Source organism: Phoenix dactylifera, chromosome 1 (assembly GCF_009389715.1).
Source record: "Phoenix dactylifera cultivar Barhee BC4 chromosome 1, palm_55x_up_171113_PBpolish2nd_filt_p, whole genome shotgun sequence".
NCBI lineage: Eukaryota > Viridiplantae > Streptophyta > Magnoliopsida > Arecales > Arecaceae > Phoenix > Phoenix dactylifera.
The window spans coordinates 23916464-23943928 of NC_052392.1; the positions used below are offsets into that span (position 1 = coordinate 23916464).

The 27465-nt window shown below is 41.3% G+C and overlaps 1 long non-coding RNA gene across 2 annotated transcripts; it reads right to left on the reverse strand.

The window, feature by feature from the left end:
• Positions 1 to 1044: 1044 nt before the first annotated feature.
• Positions 1045 to 27465, reverse strand: LOC120111935. Of its 2 annotated transcripts, none has more exons than XR_005513432.1 (3): positions 27390 to 27465; positions 25017 to 26159; positions 1045 to 1933 (listed from the first exon to the last, which is right to left on the reverse strand). It is a non-coding gene; the product is annotated as an uncharacterized LOC120111935 (long non-coding RNA). The 2 variants fall into 2 exon arrangements; XR_005513433.1 differs by having other exon boundaries at positions 1045 to 1936.

The following is a 27465-nucleotide window of genomic DNA, read 5'->3' on the forward strand; positions in this document are numbered from 1 at the left end:
TCATGCTGATGGCATGGACATGCAATTGACAACTAAGTTATGGTTAAGGCTATTGTATTAGCCTCATTCAAGAATTCTATTGCACTAGCAATCACTTCGGCGGTGCAGATCGAGCACATTGGGATGCAGGACATTGATCGAATGGCCATGATTAAATGTCAGGATGGGAACATACATGGGTCGAGGTTTCGATACTGCTAAAGAATTGTTTAAGTGGAAGATGCCTAAATTGTAATATAGCCTTTGACAGTAGATCTGTAGGAAACACACGTAGTTGGATTCAGGCACACATGCTCTAGAATAAATTACAGACAGGGAGCAGCAGAATGCAAATTAAGTAAGATTAGATAAGTATATTTGAAGATTAGCAGGGTACAGACTGCCTACATCGGCAGCCCGCGGGCAGCAGCAATGGCCAAAAGGTGATGATATGTAGTGGCAGTGTCAACAAGGGCGAGGCAGTTTTTATTTCACCAAAAAAAAAAAAAAAAAACTGAAAGTGTCTTTTCTTTTATTCTTTTTTTCACAAAATTTAGAAAGTGTTTTCAGAAAAAAAAATCTAGAAGTAAAACAAATAACCAAATGAGTTCAGTTTCTATGTTTTCAGGAAAAGAAAACCAAAAATTAAAAACTGGCAGCAATGCCAAACATACGGCTTAGAGTAACTCACCAATACTTGTCATAGAAATACTTGAAAAGTCGCCTAAACTAAAATAACATTTCATCTTCTTACCGCATGACTGTTGTATTTGATTTTCTAGAGGGACTTCATGTTATTATTTATTCATTCAAAATTACTTTAGAAATGCAATTTTTTGTCCATGAGGACTGAAGTGCCGTAAGACTGTTGCATTAGATTCTTATCCTCAATGAATAAAAGCAGGCGGCGGAAGGTTGGAGGCCGCACTCTTCCATTTCAATTTCAGAATTCACTACTTTGATGACCTGAACTTCCAGGGGTAAAACATCCAGCCCATTCAATTCATTCAATGATCACACAGGTTAACGTTGAGATGCATGCATCTGAATGAAAATGATATGCAGTGGCAACATCCAACAAGTAGAATGGAATTTGTATTCTGGATGCAAATGCAATTTGTACACACACAATTTGGAAGCAATCAGTCAGCAATTGTGGCCTGGCTTTCAGATTTATTTAGCAAGAAAACAACAGCCAACAATGTGCCAGATATGTCAATTTGCTGTGCTCTCAACTCCAGGGCAGCACCAATCCGCAGATAGTATGCAGGTTGCATCGAGTCCCACATGAACTAAGGTTATTGAAACAATTCAATGACCTGCGTCCCTACAAATTGATCGATCAGGGCACTAGAGCCACAAGGCATGTTACGTGGATTTGGATCCATAAAAGAAGATATAGTTTACAATCATAATTGGTTATGCGCACCCATGACATAATGGGGAAAGAACTCCAGGCGTAATTTAAAAGTAGCTTGGGTTCAGCCTGAAAAAATTAAACCTGACAGGGCACAAGCCCGAGACTTCTGAACTGATTCAAACTGAAACCCAGATCCAATCCATGCTTTCTCCAAGAAAAGATGAGGTCCCCATCCTGGAGAACACAACAGCAGACAGCCTGGCCTATGGCCAAAAGACTCCAAGCAGTACTGGATGTCAGGATCAAAGTTGTTCACTTCAGTGCGTGACAATGCAAGTCGAACAATGTGCTAGCCATGAGCCTCACTTGGTCTGACCAAGGTCAGGGCACTGGGTGCAATACAAACCCTTCTTGACCTGGCTGACTTTGGTCTCGCAGCCTCATGCCAAAAACCTGGTCATTCTCATAATTCCATACTGAGGAAGGCTTGGTGGGATCAGGCTCAACAAAGATTACAGAGCTAATCACCGGACTGTCTGCAATCAATTTACCCTTGATTCTGCAAGATGTTTCAGTTTAATAGCAGCAACAATCCTGCTGAAGCATCATGAGCCAACATTAAGTATTTACACCATTAAAGGTATAGGTGCATTATCTTTGAAGAACTTTATGACACCAACATAAAGGATGTCCTTAACAGTTAAAACCATAACCAGAAATTTCTCAAAAAAAAAAAGAGGCATAAAAAAGATGACACTTAAATACTGAAATTACATTCAAATATAAAGCAATAGCTCATTCAAGCTCTTCAGATCTCCAAAATAAGGCATCTGTCTTGACTAGATCATTCAATGTTTCATGTCTACCTTTGCTGATCTGACATCATGTTATAGTCCAGTTACTCATAAATTTCTCAAGTACCCAAAATTGTCTACAATAATCGAGACATTCAAGATTCAGAACTTTAAAATGCAAACTCTTGCATATTTTTCGAGTATAATTGAGCATTTAAGTTGATCTTTTAGCAAGCTCTTTGGAACAATGTAAAAGGCAGTTAAGTGTTAATGTGGCTGGCAGAATACAAGCACAGAATGTGACCAGTAATGTCGACAAGATGAGGGTATGAATACACATCTAAATTAAAGCAAAATTAATTACATCTTATGGTTTGAATTTCATTTTGCAAGTATGAATGTTGAATTTGACAGTGATTGCAAAGCCATACCTACATATTGAATTGACAACATGGAGGTATTTATGAGGGCTTCTAAATAAATACTTGGTGACTCCATAGACAGGTGTTTGTATGCCACTTTATGACCAAAGACTAGAGAAGGAAGACACCCTACCAAGCCATTTCATTAAACAAATGAAAAGACAGAAATATGAAGAACCATACCCCCCTCGTCCACCAAAAAAAAAAAAAGAAGATAAGAAAAAGAAACAGAAAAAATTGGTGAGCCAAAAGAATTTTTCCCTTAACTCACTGATTTCTGCAACTGTTCTACCAGAAGAAACTCTGGTCTAGTCAGAAATTCATGAATGGATCTACTTTCAGACTTTTTTTGTCTGAGAAATAATTATTATATCAGCAACGGATCAAACATAAGTTTACCATAAATCACCTGGGTTGATGAAGTTACTCTCAAACAAATTGTACGTAACCCAAAAGAAAGAAAGAAAAGAAAAATAAATTGTACCACCTACAACAATAAGAGTGGCAGCCCTGATTAGGTTGTAGAAGTTAGCCATAATAATTTTGGACAGAAATGAGACATCATGGCATATTAGGCACAACCACCTAGGAAAAGTCAAGAGATTTGCAGGCAAGTTGTTGGCATACCATATTTGTTGTTTTCTTTAGAATTTTGAGTTGTTGAGCTAAAAGACTTCTGTAAACTCTGAGAGTTCTGGAAGATGCCCAGATCAACACAACTATCAGCCACCACAATGTAACTTTTACTTTTCATATAGGGAAGCAAAATAGGTGTGGTTTAACTGCAACTCTTTCTGAACTTACATGTACAACTTATGTTGATGTATATTTCCACTAAAATGATCGTACTAATTAGTAGCCACAGTTCGTCAATAGACTACTAATATGCATTCCTCAAGTTACAAAGAAACCAAATGACTTGTGAGCTTTACATAGCGTAATTTAACAAGCGGAAGCATGAATATGCCAAGCTAAAAAAGGATGAGATGTATCAGGTTATATTGTGTCAAAAGATTTGTTTAAGGCATTCATAAATTATTTCATTTCATATTTACTTCGATTAATTTTCTGCAAACAATTTGAGTATTTGGTGCATGACATTATATTTTCAATAAAACTTTCAGATTTCGACACTGTCACAGCCAATATGTACACTATTTTCTGAATAGGATGATTTTAGTACTGTGTCTGAGATTCCAATAGCTCACAATCTTTTGTGCAACTACAGTATGCAAAATGCTCCAGACACCTGAACAATCCTCCAACTGAAAATTGGGAGAGGGAGAAGATCCCTAAGCACAAACTTCTAACAAATAACCATAACCAGCTTATTTATCCGATAATTTAGTGATCTGAGACAACTATCAGCTCAGTTTGTCATGCATGACTAGTCCAATGACAAATCACAATTACATTCAAGTTGATAAAGGCATCAAATATCCAATCAAATAATGAAAACAAAAAACTTCAGATTCTTCACCTTTAAATAGAGACCAAGTTGGCCATCTTTTGGCGAACCAAGTGAAGAGAACCCCAAGATCACTTGAAAGAACATTCCTAAAAAGACCAACAGATCAACAAAAGGCATATCCTCACTAATGCTGAGCTATGTCTGACACATATAAGGCAAGACACCTAGTTCTATTTTAAATTCACTCTCTACATTCTCAAAAAAAGAATGAGGTTGTTGTCCTTGTATTTCAAGAACAGACATAGTCATTAAGCTCCAATACCAATAAGGAGGATTAACTCGGAAGGCATATCCTTCTATCATAATCTCCAATGCTTTATGACACAGCATAACACTCCGTGGCCATGGCTTTCTGAAAATGAAGTGCCCTGCTTACATCAACCAGAAATATTGGCACTTGGCCCTAATTTTTGGAATATTCTGTAAAATTAAAAGAAAATAGAAAAGAAACTTATAACAAGTGGTGCCACATCAATCCTTAACTTTCTCAACTGCTAAAGAACAACAGTATAAAGTGCCCAAATTTTTTTGGTGAAGGGTCACAAAACTCATAACTATCTCTTTATTAATGTAGTATATTGAATGATGGGTTTCCTGGTAAAGTGATATTGACCAGTCAATCAATGAATAATCATCAGAATATTTTAAAATACTTTTTTGTTTTCTTATTTCATGTCTTGGATTTTGTGGAAGTCTATTTATGTTGAGATATTGACAGGCTAAAGTCTCAGGAGAGCTAATTCCAAGGTTCACCTCCACCAAGCTCTGAGGTACTGAGACAGCAATGGACCTACAAGCCCCAATTCCTAACCCGTCTCTGTCTCTTGGCTCCCCTCCCCACCATTCTCCTTTCCTCCTCTCAGTAGTTCATTGATAAACTAAAGGCTGGTGCATGTTATATTATTCAAGACTGTTACAGGGGGGGTCCTTAAGGCAGTAGCCAGACAAGTTTTGCAAGCGTCAGTGCCAGTGGCTGAACTGGGAGCAGCTTGGAAAGGATTATGACACAGCCTATGAGCAGTTTGGTTGCAGGAATATTTGACTGAAGGGTGACTCTGCTACCATTGTCAGTGGGGTGTGCAGAGTGCATAGGTCAGATGCCAACAATCCCTTGTTGCAGGACATGTAGTTTATTATCAACACCCTGGAACGGTTCTGAGCTAGCATATCTATAGAGATAACCAACCAGCACATTTCTTAGCTGGAATGGACCAAGGGGAAGACATGGACATATCCTCCCATGCCTGTCTAGCTCTTCCACTGGAAGAACTTGTTGGAGCTGATTTGATTGAATTCTCTTATTCAGATATTCTGAGTTGAGGTATAGCATCTCTTTTCATCAATAAAATAAAATAAAATCTAAAATCATCGACTTATGGTCCCATTTCATCCCTCTCTTTCTTTAGGATTAATATCACATGAGTGATGTTAAGACCACATCACCCAATCCAATCTTTAAGTTCATAAAGGCTCTTTTTAGTATTTTAACAACAGCAGACAACTCCTTGATAGTATGAAAAATTAAATCCGTTGAGTTTTAGAGCTGTCACTGGCGCAACTCGGGAACAGCTTCTTGAGCTCAAACTCTTTCTTTTTACCAATTTTGCATACTTTCAGCCAATGTAGAAATCTACAAATCAACAAGAAGGGATATATTCAAGACCTTTTCTGAATCTAACTTCTTGTAACAGGCAAAAACTTGAATAACATCCTTGTTCCATGCAATCCATACACTATCTACCTATAGTATGTTTATGGTTCAAAGTGAAACAGACATTTAGTGATCATAACATCTATCCTTGCAGCATTTGCCATATAAGGTTATTACATTTCTGATCCTGTTTACTCTAAGAATCAATATCTTTGACTCTAATGAATCCCTTTATATCTTTTGACTCTAATGAATCCCTTTAAAATTGTATTTTACAAGTTATGCTCATTTTTAACTGATTCATAGTCTCTGTTTTGTAATTTGCCTTATTTTCCCTACCACCAGATTTCTCTAAAAAAAAGAAAGAAAGAAAGAAAGAAAGAAAAGGAGAAACTTCATACAAACTTCTTATGTTTTGATTCTCTTTCTACCTTTTTGTTAGATAATGCACCAAACAGAAGAACTATTCCTAAAGGAAACATCCAAAGTTCATACAAAACCTCAATAGAAGTGGTCGATCACCTTAAGGTAGTAGCCATCATACCTCACCCCCCCCCCCCAAAAAAAAAAAAGAAAAAAGAAAAAAGAAGATCATATATCAAAAGCACTGGAGATAATTACATAACATTGATTTTCTACATCCTCCAGCTACTTTACAAGATCACATTTTATATGGGTACAACGAGACCATATACATTCATGACAACCTTCAATCTCAATAATACCACTAAATTTAATCAAGGTTGATGTTCTCTTCATTCCACTAGATTACAACGTGACTACATTTCTTCATATTTTTTTCTTTTTTTATTGCCAATAGCTGGTTGGCACCTCGCTCTCCAGATTGAATGGCACTGTTTCAAACCTAAGTGGCAGTAAATAACCACCTTAATTCTAATAAAAAAAAGACTATTTTTTTACAAATTTTTCAACAGATAATATATCCTTGATTGTCTACATCTCGTCAAAATTTTATTACTGAAACCATCTAGTCATCCTGATGGAATCATACATCATTGTTCCTAGATTTCCAGCTATCATTCACCATGCTCCTCCTATCCCTAGATTGAGGTTTATGAATATTCAAAGAGATAAATCATTATTATAGTTTCTTCCACCCTAGCCCTTGTCCCTTGCTCCTAGAAGATTTTACTCCAAAAATTATATTTTTATGTCCCTGCCGAAAACAAGTTCTAACCACATTCCCCTTATCTCTCTTCAGTCAATTTGAATATCCTCTCGCCTTCTCCTTCCCTCCTCAGCTTTCACACCCAAATGACAACATGCCACAATTTCACCCAGATGTTACCAAGAGAGCAAAACAATTCATCTTCATCTCCAACCATATCTTAATCAGTATTCAAGCTAGATACAATCTTCCATCAAGCATAAATAAAAAGTTATCAAATAATGAAACATTAAGAACCTGTTTGGCATCACTTTCGATTTCTAGTTTTCAGTTTTCTACAGAACACATAAACCAAAGAAGGAATGGTGTTTGGTAACCCGATTTCTATTTCTAGTTTTTTGAAAGCTCTTTCTCTGTTTCTACAAATTGTGTAAGCTAAAAAATATGGTTTCCATAATGTTTGAAAGCCAAACCGCCCATTACCGCCAGCATTGCCTCTATCGCCGCCGCCACCACTACCCCATCACCCTTTGCTTGCTGTTGGCTGCTGCCGGCAATCACACCACCACATCTCCACCATCATCACCGTAGCCACTACCAAATGCAACTAATGTAACTATCAAACAAGTTTCAGGTTTTTGATTTTCAAAAAAATAAAAATTCCTTTTAATTAAAAAAACCCTAAAAACTAAAAACAAGAAGTAATGCCAAATTAAAGTCTATGATAATGCCTTTACTATTGTCTCAATTAATTGTGCTGCTTTCAAACATTTGATGGTGTGTAATTAGGGTTTCAAGTGGACTGGACTGACCCGCTTCCAGTCCAGAACAGACCTAAAAGTAATCCAGTTAAATCCAAACTAAAGTCATTTGGATTATTCTTGGGTCAAAAACTATGACATATTGGGAAACAGATTGGATATGCATCACTAAGTAACCCAAGTTGAAACTGGACCAACCTGGGAGCACCTCCTTAAACTATTGTAGTTAAACATCAATTTTTCTTGTTGATTATGATTTATATATGATTGTCATTCACTCTTATGTAGAATAAGTTGTCAATAATGCCTATAAAATGGAGACATAAGGGGCTTGGACTCATTATTTTTACTTGATTCAGATATGGATTTGGGGGGGTCTCAATCGGTGATCCAACCCAACCTACTTACAACCCTACAAGTGATGTGATTCAAAATACCAAAAACTTGGAAGAAAGCTTTTTCAGGAAATCCAATTGGAGATCTTTTAGCAAGACCATCATCTTAAATTTAATTTTGAATGGATACATACTCAGCAGTTGGATTCTAACATGAGGATGATAGGTCCTAGCAGTGGCAAAGAGGAAAAGAACGATGGGAATGAAAAGTTTGATTAGAAGCCTCTCTTCAGGTGAGAAAAAACTCATGCACGAATACTCTCCTTTGGGTGAGAGTAAACCCAATACACCAACTACTATTCTCACACCCTTTTTCCTCCCTCATTCTCTCATTTATGGCCCCCTTGATAACTGACTGGCGAAGGAAAAGGCTGTCACGTCGGCTTTTGCTTCCCACGTCCTCATGTTGTACATGTACAACATGGCTTGGCTTTCGTTCCCACTACGACTGTATTCCGCTTCCTCTTGATAACTAACGTTCGCAAAGGTCGGTTGTCACTTCAGAAAACTGTCTTCCACTTCCTATGTCAAAGCTTCCCCATGCATGGCTACCGCTCCCCCGTCTTCGCAACAAAACCATCAACGGACGAGGGATTCTTCCTCCCACTTTCATCTTCCTCATGGTTTACTCCTCCACGTACTCCCCTCCCATGCAGCGCTGTATCTTCGTAAGGGACATGAGTGAAGGCCCCCAGATAACGGGGGTTCGGTCTTCGAATCCGTTTGGGTCGGGGTCGCCCCATGCACCCATCATCCCTCTCGCCTTCAACCTGAACCTTGTCCTCAAGGTTCGCTCGGGAGTACTGCACCTTCAAGAGATCGTATTCTTCCCAGGTGGCATCCTCTTCAGGCAACCATCGCCACTGTACAAAGACCTCTTCGATGATCTTTCCTCCCTTCTTAACCCATCAGTAGTCTTTAATTGTTGTTGGCTCCAACACGGGATGTCCATCTTCTTGAACTGGTGGGGGTCCATTACAGGATATCCGCCCTTCTCCCAACTTTTGTTTAAGAAGGGAGGCATGAAACACCAGATAAACCTTCACATCCTCAGGCAAATCTAGCCGATAAGCTATTGGCCCGATGCGCTCAAGGATGCGGTATGGCCCGAAATATTTCTGGACAAGTTTCTGATGGGCTCGCCGGAAGATCGGGTGTTGCCGATAGGGTGGAAGTTTCAAAAACACCCATTCCCCCTCAGTGAAGGAAACTTCCCTAGTCTTTTTGTCGGCCTGCTGCTTCATCCTGACTTGTGCCCGTTCCAAGTTGCATTTTAGCTCTCTCATCAGCTGGTCGCGTTCTGCCAAAGTTCGGTCGACCTCATCCACTGCTGAAAGTCCCTCCATGTACCTGATAATCATGGGTGGTGCTCTCTCGTATAGTGCTTGGAAGGGTGTCATTCCGGTAGTGGAGTGAAAGGTGGTGTTGTACCAGTACTCCGCCCAAGCTAGATTTTGTTCCCATGTCTTCGGATACTGGCTGCACAAACACTTGAGATATTGCTAGACGCATCTGTTGACGACCTCGGTCTGGCCATCGGATTGAGGATGGTATATTGAGTTCATGCGGAGCGAGGATCCTTGAAGCTTGAAGAATTCATGCCAAAAATTGCTTACGAATACTGGATCCCGATCACTCACGATTGTTCTTGGCATCCCATGCAAACAGGCTACTTGATTGACAAAGAGCTCAGCCACCCCCCGTGCAGTGTAGGGATGGGAGAGGGACAAGAAGTGTGCGTATTTGATGAGCCGATCAACGATGACCAGAATGACATTTTTTTCCATAGACCACGGTAATCCTTCGACAAAATACAACGAGATGTCCTCCCAGACCTGGGTTGGCACCCGCAAGGGTTGGAGTAGCCCGGCAGAAACTTGGGCTTCGTATTTATGCTGTTGGCAAACTACACACTCGGCCACGAACTTTTGGATGTCCGGCTTCATTGATTCCCAGTAGAAAGCTTGTGCGATTCGTTTATAGGTATGTAGGGCTCCGAAGTGCCCCCCAACCTTTCTGTTGTGAAATTCCGCCATGAACTTAGCTCCCAACGGTGATCTAGGGGAAATCACAACCCGTCCCTTATAATACAGAATCCCTCCATTTGTTTGGAAATTCTTCATTTGGTTGGGTGCTGCCTCTAGCTGTTGAGTCTTTTGTTGCAGATAAGGGTCTTCGTGGTTTACAGTTAGTATCTCCTCCCAGATGTCAAAGAGTGGCCGACTGAGAGCATGAAGTGCACCCTCTTCGGGAAGGCGTGATAGGGCATCGGCGGCCGAATTTTCCTTCCCCGACTTACAAATAATTTCATATTCATAGCCCAATAGCTTCACCACCCACTTTTGCTGCTCCAGGATGCTCACGCGCTGCTTCAGAAAGTACCGTAGGCTCCTCTGGTCAGTGTGGATTTGAAACCTCCTCCCCAGTAGGTATGGTCGTCACATCCGAACGGCATCCATAATTGCCACATTTCGTTGGTGTAGGTAGACCACCCTTTCTTGGTGATGCTCAGTGCTTTGCTCATGTAAGCAACAGGCCTCCCACCTTGAGTTAACACGGCTCCAATTCCCTTCTCAGATGCATCGGTTTCAATCACGAATGTCTCGGAGAAGTTGGGAACGGCAAGCACTGGGGTAGTCGTCATCGCTTGCTTGAGGTGGTGGAACGCCTGCTCGGCTTGGGGATTCCATTGAAACTGTCCCTTCCTCAGTAATATGGTTAGGGAGCAGCAATAATGTCGTAGTTCTTAACGAATTTTCGATAGCATCCTATCAGTCCAAGGAAGCCTCTCAGTTCCGTCACGGTTGTGGGTCGTGGCCAATCCTATATTGCTTGTACCTTGGTGGCATCCACCTGCACTCCCCCGGCCGAAACAATATGCCGAAGATAATCAACCTGTTGCTGTCCAAACAAGCACTTGGAGGGTTGCAGGTAGAAACAGTGGTCGGCAAGGATGCTTAAGGTAGTGTCGAGGTGAGTCAGGTGAAGCTCCCAGGTGGCGCTATACACCAGAATATCGTCGAAAAATACCAGGATGAACTTACGCAAATGCTCCCAAAAATACCAAGTACTCGAAGTGGCCGTGGTGCGTGCGGAAAGCCGTCTTGTGGACATCCTCGGGTTGTATTCAGATCTGGTGGTACCCTGCCCGAAGGTCCAGCTTGGTGAAGAAATGAGCTCTGTGCAGCTCGTCCAGCATGTCATCGACGGAGGGGATAGGAAACCTATCCTTGATGGTGATAGCATTGAGAGCCCTATAGTCTATGCAGAATCGCCAGGTATCGTCCTTTTTTACTAACAGGACGGGAAAGAGAAGGGGCTTTGGCTCTCCCTAATAATCCCGACGTCCAACATCTCAGCTACTTGACGTTCGATCTCATTTTTCTGGAAGTAGGCATATCTGTATGGCCGGACGTTAACAGCCGAAGCTCCCTCCTGTAGGGGTATGCAATGGACAAAGGCTCGTTCCGGCGGTAGCCCTCGGGGTTCGTTGAAGAGGGAAGGGTACCTCCTCAGCAGGCTCTAGAGATCCATAGGTAGCTCTTTCCTTTCAGCCTCCAGTTGGTGTTCCCCGGAGTTTCTAACCACGACGGCAAATAACTGTGCCCTCCCCTTGATTTCTCGCTGCATGCCTTGGGGATCCAAGGCTCTTGTAGGCCTTGTAGGCTGCCCGATGAGCCCACACTCCCGACTGTTCCATCAAAACTTCATGGTCATCTGCTTCCAGTCGCAGAGTACAGGGCCGAGCATCTCGAGCCACTGTACACCTAGGACAGCGTCCAACCCAACGAGTGGCAATGTATAGAAGTTCACCAAGAACTTCTTCCCTTGCAGCTCCAGCTCCACCGACCGGAACATCTTCCGGCATTGGAGGATCTCTCCATTCGCAACCCGGACTCCGAATCTGACTGTTGCATCAATGAGGAGTTGGAGTTGCTTAGCGATGCGATTGCTAATGAAGTTGTGGGTTGATCCGCTGTCGATAAGGACGGTCAACGGATGACCATGGATGTGTGCCACCACCCGCATTGTCCTCGGCCCATTCCATCCAGTTAGGGCGTGCAAGGAGATTACCGGTGGTGCTCCTTCTTCGTCCTGGTCATCACTTGGTGGTCAACTTCTCCACCACTTGCTCCTTCCTCATACTCCGTTTGATCGGCCTCTATGAGGTGAACCTGGGGAGTCTTGCAACGATGCCCGAGAGTGAACTTTTCATTGCACTTGAAGCAGAGTCCTCGCTTCCGCCGTTACTGCATCTCCCCCCAGGTGATGCGTCGGACTGGTGTTGGAGCAGGAAGGCGCGGTGTGTTGGTCGGCACGGTTAGGGCCCTGGGGCCGCCGATGACACGAAGCCCGACGTGACGTTGAGCATTTCGCTTCTGTTCCAACCTCTCCTCTCTCATGCGAGCAACGGTGATGGCTTCTCGCAACGAATGGGGTTGTCTCATGCGCACCTCCTTGGCTATCTTTTCCTTGAGTCCTCCGACGAAGGTACCGATCGGCGTGTCCTACGGCCAACCACGGACTCGGTTGGCCAGTTTTTCAAACTCCTGTTGATACTCCCTCACCGACCCCTTTGCTGAATACGTGACAACTTTTCGTTGAAGTTCACATATTCGTTAGGCCCGAACCTAGCCAACAGCTCCTTCTCGAACAACTGCCATGTGATCACCAGCCCCTCGTCCCGGTATGCCCGGCGTAACCATTGACACCAGTGGTTTGCCTCCTCGTCCAGGTAAAATGAGGCCGTGGAAACCCTGCGGTTGGCCGGAGTACCTTGGCTGGTGTTGACCCCCTAATAGATTTTGATGAATACAAAACACTAGAGTAAAATTCCATTATATCTTAACAATTTAATTGAGGAATTCATGTGTCTTATTAAGAATATTGTTAAGAAATGTCTAGGCAAGTTCCCATAATTTTTATGAATTTATTGAAGAATATTTTGAGTTAAAGAAAACAGATCAGGGACAGCCGAGACGTCTCCGGATAGTTTCAGAGACGTCTCTGGCACAAACAGGAAGAACCGGCACACTTGGAGACGTCCCCGACACCTGCCGAGTCGTCCCCGCGTTAGCGGAGTCGACTCTCTCAGTAGCGGAGTCGACTCTCTCAGTGGCGGCAGAAAGGCAGTTTTCAAGAGATATGCGCGAGACGTCCCCACAGTAAGCCGAGTCGTCCCCGCAAGTAAAAAGGAGACTTCCCGAGTCGTCCCCAAGATAGCGGAGACGGCTCTCTCAGGGTTTTCCAGAGAATGGTTTTTTTGGGTGATAAGGAAGCGGAGTCGACCCTGAGACAGCGGAGTCGTCCCCATGCATAAAGTGCAGACAACCCGAGACGTCCCCTGAAGGAGCGGAGTCGACTCTCTCAGGAAATACCAGAGGACATGTTCTTCGGAGATAAAGAAGCGGAGTCGTCCCCAGATCAGCGGAGTCGTCCCCATTCAAAAAGTGCAAACAAGCCGAGACGTCCCCTGAAAGTGCCGAGTCGACCCCAGACAACGGAAAAAGTAAAATCTTGTAGCCGAGACGTCTCCCGTTGAAGCGGAGACGTCCCCGGAGTGACTGGGATGCGACTGACAGCTTTTCAGGTTTGGTTTGAATTTCAAATCCTTCTTTCTTTGTCTCTAACGGCTATATTTGCTTTTTGGGCTATAAAAGGGACCTCTTAAGTGCTTCTCAACAACTCTTCACCAACCCAAAGCTAGATCATTCAAGAGAGAAGTAAGAAAGAAAAGTTCAAGGGAGTGAGTGCATTCAAGTGAAGAAATCAAGTGTTTTCAAGCTTCCCAAGTGATTTCAAGCTCAATCACTCTCGTGCGCTTGGGATTCAAAGCTCACACTCAATCCTACGCGCTCCACATCGGAAGAATCAATATCTCCCACGCTTCCAACGGCAAAAGGATTCTTCCGGGTTCTATTGTTCATAATTGCAATATTTGCTTTTTAGAGCTTTTCCTTTCTTTTGTAAACTCTTTCGTTGTGGTGCTTGTTCCAGTCAAGGGACTTGGAACAAGGGAAAGGCGTCCCAAGCCTAAGTGAAATTGGGGGTTTTAGGGTTTGTTGTGAGCCCGGTGTAAAACAACGAGTTGGGTAGTGAACTCGCAAAACTACCGTACTGTAATCGTGGATTATAGTGGAAATTCCCAAAGGTGATTTGGGGAGTGGATGTAGGAGCAGTGGAAGCTCCGAACCACTATAAAACCTTGTGTTTGCGATTGACCTTTCTCATTCCTCCTTCTTTACTTTAGTGCATATATTCGTGTGTTTTATTTTTAATTAGTCAAAAGTTTTTAAAACACCCAATTCACCCCCCTCTTGGGTGACCATCTCTGGGCAACAAGTGGTATCAGAGCTGGTTCTCTGTGTATTTCTTGAAAGACCTAACCGTCTTAGCCAAAGATCTAGATGGCAACACCCTTTAACAATGTCCCTGCCGAGGGGCAAGCAACCAATAGACCTCCACTCTTCAATGGGACAAATTATACCTATTGGAAGACTAGAATGAGAATCTTCATTCAAGCACAAGACTATGCCTTGTGGAGGGTTATAGTCAAGGGACCACAAGAACCATCACATGTGGTTAATGGCATTCGAGTTCCCAAACCTGAGGAGGATTGGGATGAGAATGATGATAGGATGGCTCAACTCAATTCTAGAGCCATGAACTCACTATTTTGTTCTTTAGATGTAAATGAGTTCAATAGAGTCTCTACATGTAGTTCCGCTAAGGAAGTATGGGATAGGCTTGAAGTTACCCACGAGGGTACAAATCAAGTCAAAGAGTCCAAAGTGAACATTCTAGTTCACAAATATGAATTGTTTAAGATGGAACCTAATGAAACCATCACATGCATGTTTACACGTTTTACCGAAATTATTAATGGCCTAAAAAGCTTGGGCAAATCTTACACTAACCCCGAATTTGTGAGTAAAATTCTCAGGTCACTGCCAAAAGCATGGGAAGCAAAGGTCACGGCGATTGTAGAAGCCAAAGACCTCAACACTTTGGGGCTAGAACAACTCTTGGGCTCATTGATGACGCATGAGCTCACGATGAAGCAGCATGAAGAAGAGTTGCCAAAGAAAAAGACAATCGCACTCAAGGCTACCTCAAGTGTATGTGAAGAAGAGAGCAGTGAGAGTGAAGAAGAAAGTCAAGATGAGGACTTGGGTTTGATAGTAAGGAAGTTTAAAAAATTCATGAGAAGAAAGAAACCCTTCCCAAGAAAGAAATTTGGAGGGAGAAATGATTGGGAAAAAGAAAAGGAAAAAGAAAGAGACCCAATCGTATGCTATGATTGCAAGAGACCGGGACACATTCGTTCCGAATGCCCTCAACAAAAGAAGTATTTTGGAAAGAAGAAGAAGAAGGCATTGAAGGCAACGTGGGATGATAGTGACACATCATCCTCCGAGGAAGAGAAGGAAGAGACCGCCAATCTATGCTTCATGGCGTTCGAAGACGACGAGGTATGTCAAAACCCAACCATAAATTTTACTTTAGAAGAATTATATGAGGCTTTTCAAGAACTTATGGGTGATTGTAGTATGTTAGGAGCAAAGAATAAAGAATTAAAAGCCTCCAATCAAAAACTAAAGGAAAATATTGAAAACTTATTAATTGAAAAGGAGAGCATTAAAAATATTAACACTACTAACCTAGAAATCAAAAATTCAAAACTGAGCATTGAAAATGAAAAGGCAAAAACACTAATTAAGGAATTAAATCTAAAAGTAAAATCCCTACTCGATAATAATACCTCACTTGCACAAAATGTTGAATCTCTTAAAAAGGATAAGGAAGAACTAGTCAAAGAAAATTTGAATCTTAAGAATGAGGTACATAAATACAAACCAATTGTTGAAAAATTTACACAAAGCTCTGAAAAATTAAATCTTATTCTTTCAAATCAAAGAGCTGTTTTTAATAAAGCCGGATTAGGATATAAAACTAATGAGCAACAAAAGTATCTAAAGAATTTCTTTGTAAAAGCAAAAGACGTAAAAACTGAAAAACCAACATGCTTTCTTTGTGGAAAGAATGGACATAAAGCCTACTCTTGTATTCAAAGAAAAATCCAAACTAACAAGAATACATTTGTAAAAGCTAAAAGCATAACTAAAGTATGGGTGCCTAAGGGAACCAACTACACTAACCACGAAGGACCCAAGAAAACTTGGGTACCTAAGAGCTTCACATGATCATTTTGCAGGTATGCCTTGCAGCCGGGAATAAAAAGAGAATGTGGTATCTTGATAGTGGTTGCTCAAGGCATATGACCGGTGACAAGAGTCTCTTCGTCACCTTGGAATCAAAAGAAGGAGGAGTAGTCACATTTGGAGATAATGCTAAAGGCCGAATTATTGGTATGGGTAAAATCTCCATATCACCCTCCTCATTTATTGATAATGTATTGTTAGTTAATGGACTAAAACATAATTTATTAAGTATAAGTCAATTTTGTGACAAGGGCTTTAAAGTGTCATTTGAATCATCACTATGCATAATTAGTAGTCCAAATGATAATGAGATCATACTCACAGGACATAGGCATGGAAATGTTTACATGGTAGATCTTGATGATCTCACCATGAAGGATGGCCAATGTCTTGTAGCCATGAATCCCAAAGTCAATGAGACTAGTTGGTTATGGCATCGTAGGTTAGGGCATGCTAGCATGGACTTAATCTCCAAATTAATTACAAAAGATCTAGTCAAAGGACTACCAAAAATAGACCTTGAGAAGAATAAAATTTGCGCTGCATGTCAATTAGGGAAACAAACAAGAAGTTCCTTCAAGTCTAAGAATATAGTCTCAACAACAAAACCCTTAGAACTAATTCACATGGATTTGTTTGGACCCACTAGAACTGCTAGTCTAGGGGGTAAGAAATTTGGTCTTGTAATTGTTGATGATTTTTCACGTTTTACATGGGTTTCATTTCTTGCACATAAAGATGAGTCCTTTCCTGCTTTTATCAAGTTTCATAATAGGGTTTCGAATGAACTCAATCTTAAACTAAAAGCAATTAGGAGTGATCATGGTACCGAGTTTGAAAATCAGCACTTTGAAAAGTTTTGTGACGAAAATGGTATCAATCACAATTTCTCGGCACCTAGGACACCCCAACAAAATGGGGTGGTAGAAAGGAAGAATCGCACACTAGCAGATATGGCTCGTACCATGTTGTGCGAATCGGATCTACCAAAGTATTTTTGGGCTGAAGCAATAAATACTTCATGTTATATCTTAAATCGTGCTTTAGTTAGATCCATCTTAAAGAAAACACCGTATGAGTTGATAAAAGGTAAGAAACCAAATATAAGTTATTTTCATGTTTTCGGTTGTCGATGCTTTATTTTGAACAATGGAAAGGACAATCTCAGTAAATTTAGTGCTAAATCAGATGAGGGGATCTTCTTAGGTTACTCCTCATCTAGTAGAGCATACAGGGTCTTCAACAAGAGAACTCTCGTTGTTGAAGAATCCATTCATGTTGTTTTTGATGAAACTAATGGAGATTCTTCTAGAAAAGAAGAAGATGGTGATGTAGGTATACTTGAAGACCAAATGAAGGAACTCTCCACTCAAGACAAACAACATGAGGATGAGATCAAAGAAGATACAAATCAGCGAGATGAAGAAGATCAACCTCCATCAAGAAATCAAGATCTTCCTAAAGAATGGAGGTATGCACATGGTCATCCAAAGGATCTAATCCTTGGTGATCCTTCACAAGGTATAAGAACTAGATCCTCTTTAAGAAACACTAGTAATTATCTTGCCTTCGTTTCGCAAATAGAGCCTAAATCACTAGAAGAAGCTGAAAAAGATGATAATTGGATGAATGCTATGCAAGAGGAATTAAACCAATTCGAAAGAAATGAAGTTTGGACTCTAATGAAAAGACCCCCTAATGTTTCAATTATAGGCACCAAGTGGGTGTATAGAAATAAACTAGATGAAGATGGAATAGTAATAAGAAACAAAGCTAGGCTAGTGGCCAAAGGATATAATCAGGAGGAAGGAATAGATTTTGATGAAACTTTTGCTCCTGTTGCTAGGTTAGAGGCTATTAGACTGCTTTTAGCATATGCATGCTTCATGGATTTTAAACTCTATCAAATGGATGTAAAAAGTGCATTCTTAAATGGCTATATAATGGAGGAAGTTTATGTAGGACAACCTCCAGGTTTTGAAAATCACTTACATCCAGATTATGTGTATAAATTGCATAAAGCATTGTATGGACTTAAGCAAGCTCCTAGGGCATGGTATGAAAGATTAAGCAATTTCCTAATTGAGAACAAATTTAAGAGAGGAAATGTAGACAAAACCCTCTTTATTAAAAGAAAAGGAAATGACTTATTGCTTGTACAAATTTATGTGGATGATATAATTTTTGGTGCTACTAATGATAGTCTTTGTCAAGAGTTTGCCAAGCTTATGCAGGGAGAATTTGAAATGAGCATGATGGGTGAGCTCAACTTCTTCCTTGGGCTACAAATAAAACAATCAGAGGAAGGCATCTTCATCAGTCAGTCCAAATACATCAAGGAAATGCTGGAAAAATTCAAGATGAAGGATGCAAAGGAAATCAGCACACCCATGAGCTCAAGTTGCAAGCTTGACAAAGATGAAAAAGGTAAAAGTATAGACTGCAAATTGTACAGAGGTATGATAGGCTCTCTACTTACCTTACTGCTAGTAGACCAGATATATTATTCAGTGTTTGTATGTGTGCTAGATACCAAGCATGTCCTAAGGAATCACACTTGCAAGCTGTTAAAAGAATATTTAGATATCTAGTAGGGACATCTAATGTAGGTTTATGGTATTCTAAACAATCTGACATAAACTTAATTGCTTATTCCGATGCTGATTTTGCCGGGTGCAAACTCGACAGAAAAAGCACAAGTGGCACATGTCAACTCTTGGGTGCCAATTTGGTTTCTTGGTTTAGCAAGAAACAAAATTCAGTTGCCTTGTCCACAGCTGAGGCTGAGTACATTGCAGCTGGAAGCTGTTGTGCCCAAGTTCTTTGGATTAAGCAACAACTTGAAGACTTCGGTATCAAAATGGATAATATACCAATTAAATGTGATAATACAAGTGCAATTAACTTAACAAAAAATCCTGTCCAACACTCTAAGTCAAAGCATATAGAGATTAGGCATCATTTTATTAGGGATCATGTGCTGAAAAATGATGTGATGATTGAATATGTATGTACTGAAAATCAATTAGCTGATATCTTTACAAAGCCCCTTTGTAAAGAAAGATTCAATTTCTTAAGGAATGCCTTGAGCTTGTATGATCCTAGCAAATGAGTTGAATTTGTATTGCATTGCTTTGCTACTCAAACTAATAATCAACCTCAAGGTAAACATAAGTGAAAACATGAATTCATCTAAGCTAAATGACGAACTGTTTGACTTTCCGGAGGATGGTTACCCTCCCTTGGACTCTTCATGGAGATATTTTCAGAGCCTATTTCATAGGTATTCGAAATTTGGTCAAACACTCCTCATTTCAATATTAATAATTCAAAAATCATTATCAAATTATTATAGGATGTATCATTAAGGGGGAGGATCACAAACAAATTCACTCTAAGTTTATCAAAAAAAATCATGTTGATTAGGGTGATTAAACAAAAATTGGGAGAAGATAGAATTCAGTCTGAAATTTTTCAGTGCCGGAGACGTCTCTGGCAAATCGCAGAGACGTCCCCCCAGGGGAGACGTCTCGCCTTAGTCGCGGAGACGTCTCGGGGACCGAAGGAGGGCTTTTTAAATAGGTCGAAATCGCTCGAGCCGACTCGAGCTTTCTCCTTCATTCCCGACCAAAACGAAAAACCCTAGCCTCCATTTGCTCTCCACCTCAAATCCTAGCCTCCGTTTGCTCTACATCACAAACCCTAGCATCCATGGCACCAAAGAAGGCTAGGACGACCCGTGGAAGGCGACCTAGGGTAGCGGCCGACGGTGAGGAACGACGGGAAGAACCCTCCGCGCCGTCTCCTCCGGTTGCTCCGCCAACCACGACTATTTCCTGTGCAAATCGCACAGTCACGACAGGAAGGTACATAGATTTCTCCTTTTTAGATCATGAGGGGTTCTCTATTGGAGAGAGACTCCGAGCCCAAGGGTGGGAACACTTTTGTACCCTCAATACCTCGACCTACCCCGGCCTAGTTAGAGAACTTTTTAGCAATATGGCCTTAGGGGACCTAGGGTACACTGGATATGTCCAAGGGACATTAGTAGAAGTCAATGAAGATGTCCTATCCACTGTCTTACAAATTCCTAGGGACGGTGAGGCTCCAACCTCACATCCCCAAAGGGAGTCAGCCCTAAATTTACTTTTAGGAAGAGAGGACTGCGGCCCTCTTGATGTTGTCAATTCCCAGGACCTAAATGCAGAGATGAGACTTCTCTTAAGTATTGTCAACCGGGTCCTATTTCCTAAAACCGGTCGCTTCGATTTTGTTTCGGAGCGAGACTTAGTTATAATGCACCACATCCTACTAGGGATCCCTCTAAACCTCCCTAGACTCATGCTAAATTACATTGCCCTATGTCATAGGTATTCTAGGTTTAGTATACCCTATGGCATGATCTTTACCTTAATCTTTAAACACTTCAAGGTTCCCATTCCAACAAATGAACCTGCAAAGCCCTTGAGAAACACCGACTATTACAATGAGGGCACAATGAGAAGAATGGAATTTCATAAGATAGATGGATCGTGGGTCAAGGTACCAAAGAGAAAAACCCAAATCCTAGAGCCTGAGATCCCACATCATGAGTCTGACCATCACTCTCCTCCACCTAGCCACATGGATATCCCTGATATTCCCTCCAGCTCAGCTGGACCTTCCACATCCATGCCACCACCTCCTCCAGTTAGTGGGCCCTCCTTTCTGTCAGAGGATCAGATGCGCACCTTAGCATCTGCCATTTGCCAGCAGATGAGGGAGGAGATGAGATCCATGATCTCCACAGAGTTGGCCCCCATCAGAGCTTCACATGAAGGGCTTCTACAAGAGATGAAGGATATTAGAAGTCAAATTGAAGCTACAACACAAGAAATAATTGGTGTGGGTGCCACCCAAACCATCAGATCATTAGAGCTCAAGGACAGCTTGAAGAGCATTTCCAAGAGTCTTAAAGAGCTAACAAAACCAGATGGCAATGTGAGCACCTTAGTTGCCCAACTCAGAGGAAGAATTGAAATGGCAACTATAGAGTTTGAGGCACTTGTGGCAGGTTTCCACAAGTCACAGGGAGATCAATTTAAGACCCTCATGGATTCCATCAACACATTCATAGATGCAGCTTGTAAGGTTTATGAACAAAATACAGCTGGTAGGGCCCATGAGCAACGTCGCCGATGATGGATATCTTGTAGGATCTTCTCTTTGTAAATCCTAGGCTATTTTTGAAACACTTTTGTATTAGAAATCAATACTTGTAATGATTTCTTCTTTTTGACTATGTACTGACTTCAAAGATTCACAATGATACATAAATACAATCCCTTTTGAAAACTATGTACATTGCCAACTCTATGTATGTGTTTCTATGAATGTGAATGTGCCTCTTGATATGTCATAAGAATCTCATAACATACATTAAGTATTCAGATTTGGCACAACGTATCAAAGCATATGAAACAGGGGGAGCACAACCTGAATATCAAAGGGGGAGTAAAATGAACACTGAATATATTGAATATAGAGATAATTTGTCCCCTTCATTGTTGATGACAAAAAGGGGGAGTAGATATTGAATGTAGAGATAGTGAAAGGGGGGAGCAGTTATATATATGGATATTGAATATGGAATGCAAAATTTATAATCATACTCCAAAGTTGATTTAGAAAAGATAAAATTGAAGAATATTGACCTTAAGATAATTGCCCTTCTGGAAAAGAAAGGGGGAGTCAAAAAGAATCTAGCTTTCAATTATCCTCAGCATCAATACTTCATTTTAACTTGATTCAAATTCAGTTGATATGCTAAAATCATTTAAGAACTATAAAGATCAATCTTATGCACAAGGAAAGAACTGAAAATTGAATACTTTGAGTGATGCACATTGTATCTAGTTCTAATCAAAACATTATACTTGTACATCTGATCAAATACTGTGTATATGTTTAAATCTCAAATTTTGCATATACTCAGTGTTTTGTCATCATCAAAAAGGGGGAGATTGTTGACCCCCTAATAGATTTTGATGAATACAAAACACTAGAGTAAAATTCCATTATATCTTAACAATTTAATTGAGGAATTCATGTGTCTTATTAAGAATATTGTTAAGAAATGTCTAGACAAGTTCCCATAATTTTTATGAATTTATTGAAGAATATTTTGAGTTAAAGAAAACAGATCAGGGACAGCCGAGACGTCTCCGGATAGTTTCAGAGACGTCTCTGGCACAAACAGGAAGAACCGGCACACTTGGAGACGTTCCCGACACCTGCCGAGTCGTCCCCGCGTTAGCGGAGTCGACTCTCTCAGTAGCGGAGTCGACTCTCTCAGTAGCGGCAGAAAGGCAGTTTTCAAGAGATATGCGCGAGACGTCCCCACAGTAAGCCGAGTCGTCCCCGCAAGTAAAAAGGAGACTTCCCGAGTCGTCCCCAAGATAGCGGAGACGGCTCTCTCAGGGTTTTCCAGAGAATGGTTTTTTTGGGTGATAAGGAAGCGGAGTCGACCCTGAGACAGCGGAGTCGTCCCCATGCATAAAGTGCAGACAACCCGAGACGTCCCCTGAAGGAGCGGAGTCGACTCTCTCAGGAAATACCAGAGGACATGTTCTTCGGAGATAAAGAAGCGGAGTCGTCCCCAGATCAGCGGAGTCGTCCCCATTCAAAAAGTGCAAACAAGCCGAGACGTCCCCTGAAAGTGCCGAGTCGACCCCAGACAACGGAAAAAGTAAAATCTTGTAGCCGAGACGTCTCCCGTTGAAGCGGAGACGTCCCCGGAGTGACTGGGACGCGACTGACAGCTTTTCAGGTTTGGTTTGAATTTCAAATCCTTCTTTCTTTGTCTCTAACGGCTATATTTGCTTTTTGGGCTATAAAAGGGACCTCTTAAGTGCTTCTCAACAACTCTTCACCAACCCAAAGCTAGATCATTCAAGAGAGAAGTAAGAAAGAAAAGTTCAAGGGAGTGAGTGCATTCAAGTGAAGAAATCAAGTGTTTTCAAGCTTCCCAAGTGATTTCAAGCTCAATCACTCTCGTGCGCTTGGGATTCAAAGCTCACACTCAATCCTACGCGCTCCACATCGGAAGAATCAATATCTCCCACGCTTCCAACGGCAAAAGGATTCTTCCGGGTTCTATTGTTCATAATTGCAATATTTGCTTTTTAGAGCTTTTCCTTTCTTTTGTAAACTCTTTCGTTGTGGTGCTTGTTCCAGTCAAGGGACTTGGAACAAGGGAAAGGCGTCCCAAGCCTAAGTGAAATTGGGGGTTTTAGGGTTTGTTGTGAGCCCGGTGTAAAACAACGAGTTGGGTAGTGAACTCGCAAAACTACCGTACTGTAATCGTGGATTATAGTGGAAATTCCCCAAGGTGATTTGGGGAGTGGATGTAGGAGCAGTGGAAGCTCCGAACCACTATAAAACCTTGTGTTTGCGATTGACCTTTCTCATTCCTCCTTCTTTACTTTAGTGCATATATTCGTGTGTTTTATTTTTAATTAGTCAAAAGTTTTTAAAACACCCAATTCACCCCCCTCTTGGGTGACCATCTCTGGGCAACAGCTGGCAAAGTATTGCTCCGCTCAGTCAAGCCAGACGATCGGATCATCCCCAAGGAACCTCAGAAAATCCATTCTTAGAGGGTGTGGGTACCCGACAGTATCCTCCAACTGCAGAGTCGGCGACTCCAGCGGTGGTTGCTGCGGGATGAAGAGTTGAAGGCTACGAATGGCCTCCAAAACTTCGGTGAAGCGTCCCCCCAATCTCATCTCCACGCCGCGCAGCTCCTCCTGAACAGCCCCCATCTCGACTTCTAGGCGCTCGATCCTCTCCTTGTTCGACATCTTCCGGCTCTGATACCAAATAATAGATCCCAGCAGTGGCAAAGAGGAAAAAACCGATGGGAATGAAAGGTTTGATTAGAAGCCTCTCTTCGGATGAGAGAAAACCCATGCACGAATACTCTCTTTCGGGTGAGAGTGAACCCAATACACCAACTACTATTCTCACACTCTTTTTCCTCCCTCGTTCTCTCATTTATGGCCCCCTTGATAACTGACTGGCGAAGGAAAAGGCTATCACGTCGGCGTTTGCTTTCCACGTCCTCATGTTGTGCATGTACAACATGGCTTTCGTTCCCACTACAACTGTATTCCGCTTCCTCTTGATAACTGACGTTCGGAAAGGTCAGCTGTCACTTCAGAAAACTGCCTCCCGCTTCCTACATCGAAGCTCCCCCATGCATGGCTATCGCTCGCCCGTCTTCGCAACAGAACCATCAACGGGCGAGCGATTCTTCCTCCCACTTCCATCTTTCTCGCGGTTTACTCCTCCATGTACTCCCCTCCCATGCGGCGCTGTATCTTCATGAGGGACATGAGTGAAGGCCCCCAGATAACGAGGGTTCAGTCTTCGAATCCGTTTGGGTCGTGGTCGCCCCGTGCACCCATTAGAGCAGAATCTAACTCAAAAAGATCAAAAATCAATAAATCATAAAAAATGTTATAGCTTCAAATTATAAAGAAGGATTTTTTTTATTTTCTTCATGGTTACCATTCTATGCTTCTTCTTATGATTTGGATGTTCAATGTCTTTTAAGTTTTATTATTAAATAAATACACTTCTGTGTTAGGGGCATGTGTCAAATTGTCTTTCTTCCCCCTCTTTTTCTGTTTAACATGAAATTCCAGGTAACACTGCTCCAACCACATGTAATTAGTGCCACCTATGAAAGTAAAGTTCTTGCATTTCCAATTTCATCCATATGGTTACAGAAACAAGTATCTAAAAGGTTGGGAAGGAAACATTGCACAAAGGTAGCAGTGGAGAGATTACCAAGGCAAAATCCTCCTGCCTGAAGGAAAGATGCATTCCAGAATATCATCATAAACAACACGCTGAGTCATAAGCATACAGCAATTTGTGATCTTTTTACTTGCTCACTTCTTGCAGCCAAAAGGGCTAGGATTCTGAACCAACTCCACAATTCCAATATCAAAGGGAGATAAAAAGGATGTCCAATATAACTAATGCCTCTAACATCAACCATAAGACAGGATAACATAATATGGGGGCATATTATTTGATTACCATGAAGACCTATTGCCATCCTCCTAAATCACCTCAGAAGCAATCAAGTGTCTTATCAATCAGATAGTGGCACCAAAACCTAACTGGCCACAGGCTGTCAACTTCTGATTTCAAGTAGCAATTTAGAAACCCTCAGATCTCCACAGCAATTGCAGCCGGAGTGCACATCAGTCCCCTTTGTTGATCACCAAGCAAGGGGCATAATAGAGCATGACAAGTGCACTTGGTGATATACTCCATGTCCATTTATCCACCTCGTTTGAGGTATTGAAGTACGCCAAAACATGATTCTTAGCAATATACAAGAATTTCAGTAAACAAGAATTAGGGTCATTCAGGTCTGGAAAAGACTGAGTCCCTTAGTCGTACCCATTTGCCAAACTGCAAGGAACATTATGTTCTGGCATCCCTCTGAAGCTGCACTGTAGTGTAAGAAATCGGAATCAGCATTTGTCTCATTAAAAATAATACTCAGTTGAAAGCTATAGCGCTGGTTGCACAATTTGCTAAAACAACCTTTTGCAAACCTTCCAGATCTAATGGATCACCTTCCACAGAGCCAATGAAGCATGGTCTCAGCTACAGGCAGTAAAATCTCATGCGAACTCTGTGACTGATGCTGATTTCCCAGACAGAACCAGTATATCTAATATATCATCTTCTTGCAAACCATGGCCTCTATCTGAGTGTTCATCCAGTCAACATTCTCAAAAGAATGTGGTACATGTCTGATTGTATCACAAGGAAGGCAGAGTATCAATGCAGAATCCACTACCTAATGTTCAACTACTGGCAGCCAAAAAACTGAGGTCAATATATATGAAAGAAATTAACCACCCAACATTCCTCCATGAAATAGATAGCAGCACTTCTTGAGTCCCATTTTCACTGCAAGAATAACTAAAATCCATCAGTTTAAGATGACATAACACCTGCCTTATTAAGATGGTGTTTGTTACTCAAAGATTATGTAATATTTTAATGCTTTGAAACATGAAACGAAATTGTTAAGGGATGAAAACAAATGTCTAAAACTTTAAAGATATATATATAATAGAGAATCACTGTATCAGAGGCAGGAAATTCTTGATCGGTAGCAAGAGGGAATGCTAGGTTTTTATATTGGAGACACAATGCTTCAAGTTAAAAAGGAAAAAATAAGCCAGTAACATTGTTTTCTAGGAAGCTGATTCCCTTGGAGTGTTTTAACCAACAGACCAATCTTTAGCAACTAGGAACAATAGCATACATCTGATTTCACCGAGTTTAATTTACAATGAAGTGGAAACAGTAGGTTTCGTAGTCCCAATATTCTCAGTAGCTCACTATGAATCCAAAGAACAGTATTGACAATTATAGAAGAAAAGGATATACAGAATCTGGAATACTAACCCGAACAAGATTATTTATAATAAATGTGTACATCCATCATGCTTATACATTCAACTCGACCCCATTTTCTGAATGCGTAGGTACTACCAATTGAAGATATAAATGGAAAAAAAAGAAGAAGACTTACAGTCTCCATTTGAAAATACTGATGTGTTTTTATGTTTTTAACAAATATATCAAATTTCATTATATTGAACTCTTCAAATAAGTTTGTGTCTATGTAAGTTTATGTTTATCATGCACTGTCTCGAGCCAGGTAGCATTAAATTACATTAGGCTATAGGTTCCCTTTTTCAAGTTCTATCTAATTCGACGTGCCCTCAGAACTACTAGGATCATGATCATATAGCTCTTCGTATAGGGACTAGTTTTGGATTCTCCCTATCAAGGTTCGCCGTACCGGTACCGAACCCCGCACCGGTGCCGCACTAATATAGGCGTACCGAGTGTCGGTACGGTACCGTACGCTCGGTACCGACTGTACCGACATTGTTGTACCGATACCGGAACCCATCGGTACGGGTACGGTACGCTCGGTACCGACCGGTACGGCGAACCTTGCTCCCTATATATGATGCACCTGCTTGCATGCTCATATGCATGTGTGTGTACAAATAGATTCCACTGAAATCTCTTAAATAAAACGCTCCATATGTCTTAAAATATAAAAATGTCTATGTACAGCTGCCCAAAAATAAAAATAATTTAAATGTAAGTGATTAGTACCACTTGAAAAGATAGCAGAATTTTTTGTGCCTTTTGTCACCAATATTTGTAATGTCTTCCTACCATGGACTTTCTG